Here is a 5938-nt window from a genome sequence, read left to right as displayed (position 1 = left end):
CATGGGCCTTTTCCTTGAGCACTAGGTGGGCATTTGAGACCTGCTTCCCCAGTAATGCACGGAGAGGGAAATGAAACTAGAAAGTCCAACCGGGTGAAACAATTTCCAAAATTTAATGAATAGCACTCATCTGTTCTCCCCATTCCTAGTTTAAAATTCTTCCCCCCCCCCCCTTTTTTTTTTTTAAAGTGTGTGATAAGTTCTGGATCAAACCACTTTCTAAGCACCTCATCTAAGCAGCACCCAACTGGAAGGATCATAGATTTAAAGCTTTCAGGAAACTAAGATATTAGTCTGGTCCAACGTTCTCATTTCACAGATGAAAAAACTTAAGTCTCAGAGAGGCTAGTAATTTGTTCAGAATCACACACAGTCAGGGTTCCAACCCAGGTCTTGTCACTAGCAGTCCACTACAAGCCCCTTTCATCCTGCAACCTCTCTGGAGTCATGGATGCAGATAGCTGGCTGAACTAGGAGCTGCTGCAGCTGGTAACATCCCACAACTCATTCATCCATTTTCTTAAATATCTGGGGCAGGGATTCTAAGTCAGTCTGCCTCCTTCCTACCAGCAGGTCTCAGCCATATTCAGAGAGACAGCCGATTAAGCCATTTATAATGTTGAATCCCCATCTCTGAAATTTGGCTTCAACCTTTTCCTCTCTTGGGAGTTCTTACTGAAATTCATGGCTAAGAACAACTGTTTTATATGTTTCCCTGAAAACAAACGAGTGGAGGAAGAGACATGATCAAAACATCAGGAAAAACATGCTGGGCTTCTGGCCTGGAGACCCTTTGAAGCCGACTTCAGAGAAGGCAATTATGGGTTCTCTTCAAATGGGCTTTGGTACCAATTGTCAGAAGCTGGAGTGTGGGCTGGACATTGGCCTGAGTCATGATGTCTGTGCTTAGCAATGAATTCTGGGAGAATAGCACTGTCCTGAGTGGGGGGCATGATATGACTTCAAGTGACTGAGAATAAACACTGGTCCAGGGAGGAGCATTGGTCCGAGGGTATGGGTTCAAATCTCACTTCTGTTGCTTATTGTAAACTTGAGTAAATCAATGGGCCTCAGTTTCCATCTCTCTAAAGCAAAGGGATTGGACTGGATGGCCTCTCAATCCGCTACTGTCCCTATGAGAATATCATGAGAAAAACCTCCCAACACTTTAGCATGAAAGGTATTCGCTGTTCTAATGCCCATGCTGCCACATTGATTTTCTTCTTCATGATGCAGACTCAACACGCTCAACCATAGTACCAGAAAAAATTATATACCCATACCTATAATGTGCATGTATATATGTGTACCTGTAGCATATAGGTTTTGTGTTTTTTTAGCATTTTTTTAATTCTTTATGCATGGGTAATTTTTCAGCATTCACAATTGCCAAACCTTTTGTTCCAATTTTTCCCCTCCTTCCCCAATTCCCTTCCCCCATAACAGGTTGACCAATACATGTTAAGTATGTTAAAGTATAAATTAAATGCAATATAAGCATACATGTCCTAAGAGTTATTTTAGCATATAAGTTTTATATATAAATGCCAAATAAACGTTACCTGTATATAGGTATATATATATGGGCCATATATGCCATGACACATATGCTATGTATAGTATAGGTAACGTATATACTGTTATTTATCTTTTATTCTCTTTAATATTTTTAAAATTTTTCCCCATTTACACTTAAAACAATTTTAACATTTGTTTTTAAAACTTTTGAGTTTTGGATTCTTGCCCTTATCCTTGTCCCAAGTCCTCATTAAGAAAGCACATGTGAAGTTATGTAAAACATTTCCTTTATAAAAGTCATATTGTGAAAGAAAAGAAATCTGCCTCCTTAAAAAAAAATTCAAGAAAGAGTTTTTTAAAAAGATTGAGAAAGAGAATGTTTCCATCTGTATTCAGACACAATTCTTTCTCTGGGTATGGATAGAATTTTTTAATGTAAGTGCTTCAGAGTAGTCATGGATTATTGTATTGCTGAGAAGAGCAAAGTCATTTACGGCTGATCATCCCAAAACATTGCTATTACTTCGTACACGGTACATTTCACTTTGCTTGAGTTCATGAAGGACTTTGCAGGTTTTTCTGAGAGCATCCTGCTCATCATTTCCCATAGAACAATAATATTCCATCATAATCACATACCACAGTTTATTCATCCATTCCCCGATGGATGGGCATCCCTCAATTTCCAGGCTTTTGCTCTGAGAAGAGAGCTGCTATGAATATTTTTGTACATAAAGATCATTTTCCTTTTTTAAAAACTCTCTTTGGGGATTCATGCCTAGTAATGATATTGTTAGGTCAAAGGATATGCATGATTTTATAGTCCTTTGGGCATAGTTAATCTTTTGATCATTTATCAACTGGGGCATGGCTTTTCTGTTTTATAAATCTGACTCAATTCCCTTTATGTTTGAGTAATGAGGCCTTCTCAGAGAAACTTGCTTCAAAATTCTTTTTACAATTACTATTGGTAACTGAATTCTCCCTCCATTTATTCTATTCTCTCCTTTCATTCTGTCCCTCTTCAAAAATATTTTGCTACTGACCACTCCCTCCCCCAATCGTCTTTTATTCTCAGAAGGCTAGTGCATTCATCTTGATTTGCAAGTGAATTGGATTTAATTGTGCAAAGTCATCAGCCCCACTCTCTCCTCTAGAGTCCAGTGGCAAAACATTGGTCAGGACAGCTAGTGATGGCCCCCAATGTGTGTGTGTGTACACATAGATATATGCATGCCCCATATATTGTATGTATATAAACACCATATATATGTATGTAAACATACATATGTATATGTACAAAACCCACACTGTATGTTTATGTGTGTATGTGAATCCATATCTATTTAGAAATCTATCCACCAAAATATCAAGCAGAGGCACTTATTAGATCATAATGATATTAAATAAGTTATAACACTTTAATATTTGCAAAAATGCTTTACATATTTTATCTCATTTGAGATTGACAATAAACCCTGTAAGGTAGGTGCTATTGATATCCCCATTTTACAGATGACAAAATAGAAATCGAGAAGTAAAGTTACTTGTCCAGAATTACACAAATTATTTTTGTGTAATTCTCAGATCAGATTTTTTTTTTTTACATTAAATTTTTTTCCTCAATGACATGCAAACAAAAAAATTTTTTAACATTTGTTTTTCTAGGGTTAAATCCAGGTCTTTCTGACTCCAGTCCCAGGGTTGTACCCACTTCACCAGCTAGCTCTGGTAATTGATTTTTTTAAACACTGGGCATTGCACCCAAGGCAATTTTACTTGCTAAAAATTATTTTGTTGATACCTTTTGTTTTTATATATTACATTCATTTTAATATATTTTTCACCCATCCTCTACCCAGTGTGCCTTATGATATATTAAACAAAAAGTGGAAAAAAATTAAAAACTAATTAACATGTAGACCAATATCTGATGTATATGTAATATCCCACATCCATATACTCCCACCTCAACAGTAAAGAGAGGGAGGTGTATTTCTCTTACTCTTCTCTGGAGGTCAGACTTAATCAACAATAAATCTCTAGTGCTTTGCTATCACAGAAAGTGTGGTTACGACTACTTGGGTGTATTTGAGAACAGTCTTCTGGTCTTTGACATCTTAGTGGACGTGAAAGGCTGACTTTTCCAGCTGGCTTCAGATAAGCCAAGAATCTTAGCATCCTCGAGGTCAGAACCTCCTGGTTCATCACTCCAGCCAAAAATTCCTCTAGGAAGTCAGCTGACTCGGCACAAAATCTTCCCTCTGCATTTTCCTCCACTTCAACATTTACTGATTTTTTCCAGTGCTTGGCACATACCTGTGAGTGTACCAGGACTGACCTGGTACCTTCCATCCATTTATCCACCATCAGTGTAACAAAAGGGAACACAGAGGGAAAAAGGAAGGAAGGAACAAAGGAGGGAACGAGGAAGGAAGGAGAGAAAGAGGGAGTGAAGGAGAAAGGAAGGTAGGAATGGGGGTGAGGAATAGAGAAGAAAATAAACATTTATTAAGCCTTTCCCTACAGTGTGTCAGGCACTTTGCTAAGCATTTGACCAATGAACATTATCTCATTTAATCCTTACAAAAACCCTGGGAGCAGGTGCTGTTATTATCCTCATTTTACATTTGAGGAAACTGAGGCAGAAGTCAAGTGACCTGTTCAAGGTCACACAGCTAGTAAGTATCTGAGGCTGGATTTGAAATCTTATTTTTTAAAAAGGCAAATAGTATTTTTTCCAATTTCATGTAAAGATAATTTTCAACATTTATTTTTATAAGATTTTGAGTTCTAAATACTACTTTCTTCCCAAGAAGGCAAGTAATCTGATACAGTTTATACATATGCAATCATGTAAAACATTTCCACATTAGTCATATTGTGAAAGAAGAAACAGAACAAAAAACCCACCAAAACAAAAGAAAGTATTTATGCGTTTCGATCTGTATTCTGAATCCATAGTTATTTGGTTTTGGACAACATTTTCCATCATAAGTTTTTTGGAATTATCTTAGATTATTGTATTGCTGAGAAAGACCTAAGTCAATGTTGCTTTTACTGTATACAATGTTCTCCTGGTACTGTTCACTTCCCTTAGCATCAATTCATATAAGTCTTTCCAGGCCTTTCTGAAATCTGCCTGATCATCATTTCTTACAGCATAAAACTCTTATTTCTGGCTCCAGGCTCAACACTCTCTGTACTGAACCTCAGAGCTTTTTTTAGAGTGACTGTCTCTTTTAAAAAAAAAACACACACACACAACTTATTAACAAATAAAAATTAAGAAAACAGTATAAAGGAAGAAAAGTCTGTTAATTACTGACATACACACCACAGTGTTAGGTTGTTTTTTAACTGTAGCATTTGAACTATTCCTCATGGCCCATGGAGATCTTTCAGAGAAAGACAGTGATTTTGCACAAGGAGATTTTTTCCCCCTAATGTTTGCAGATGTTTGAGATACAAATTTCCCAATACTTTGGGTTGGTGCATATTTTTAGCAAACCTAGACTTTCACCATTCTCCACAAGAAGAAATAACCTGGGAATTAATTGTAGGGTAATCCTAGCCCTATTCAACATTTCTCTGAGCTATTCAATCTTAGATCTCATCAAGGAAGTTTGAACCACCCAAGTGAAATCTAAGTGAATATCTCACTGTAGGTAAAGTTGTTTCATACTACCCCGATTGTTAACATTTAAGTGTGAACACACTCATCACAATTATTATCAAAACAAACAAACAAAAAAGCCTCCCAACAAATCAAAGCCCAAAATTACCAGGGCTGGGAATGATGGCTCCCCACAAGTTGGTTCTCAAACTTTTGTTTTCTGTATCTTTATCCTTTTTTTTTTTTTTTTTTTTTTTTTTTTTAATTTTTAGCCTTTTATTTACAGGATATATACATGGGTAACTTTACAGCATTAACAATTGCCAAACCTCTTGTTCCAATTTTTCACCTCTTACCCCCCCACCCCCTCCCCTAAATGGCAGGATGACCAGTAGATGTTAAATATATTAAAATATAACTTAGACTGTATCTTTATCCTATTAAAATTATTGAGGATCTCTCCAAAGCGTTTTTGTTTATCTGGATTATATTTACAGACATTTACCATATTGGAAATAAAAACTATTTTTGAATTTGTAGATCCTCTAAAAGGGTTTCAGAGATCCCCAGGATTCTCTAGACCAGACTTTGAGAACCACTGATTAATGCCAGGTCATACGAGTTGTTCTTCAGAGTTCAAATGAGGATGTGTTGATCCACTAGAAAGAATTATGCCGTTTCTCATGTCCTCATGAGAGGCTCAAACAATGCGTTTCAATAAACGGAAGTTTTGTTTATTTGGTCAAAAAATATTTCACAAAGTAAGCAAAGCCAAGAAAATTATACTCATAAAGACTTTAATAA

This window comes from Sarcophilus harrisii, chromosome 5, assembly GCF_902635505.1.
Source record: "Sarcophilus harrisii chromosome 5, mSarHar1.11, whole genome shotgun sequence".
NCBI lineage: Eukaryota > Metazoa > Chordata > Mammalia > Dasyuromorphia > Dasyuridae > Sarcophilus > Sarcophilus harrisii.
The sequence above is the reverse complement of the archived record's forward strand: the minus strand, read 5'-3'. Positions refer to the sequence as shown.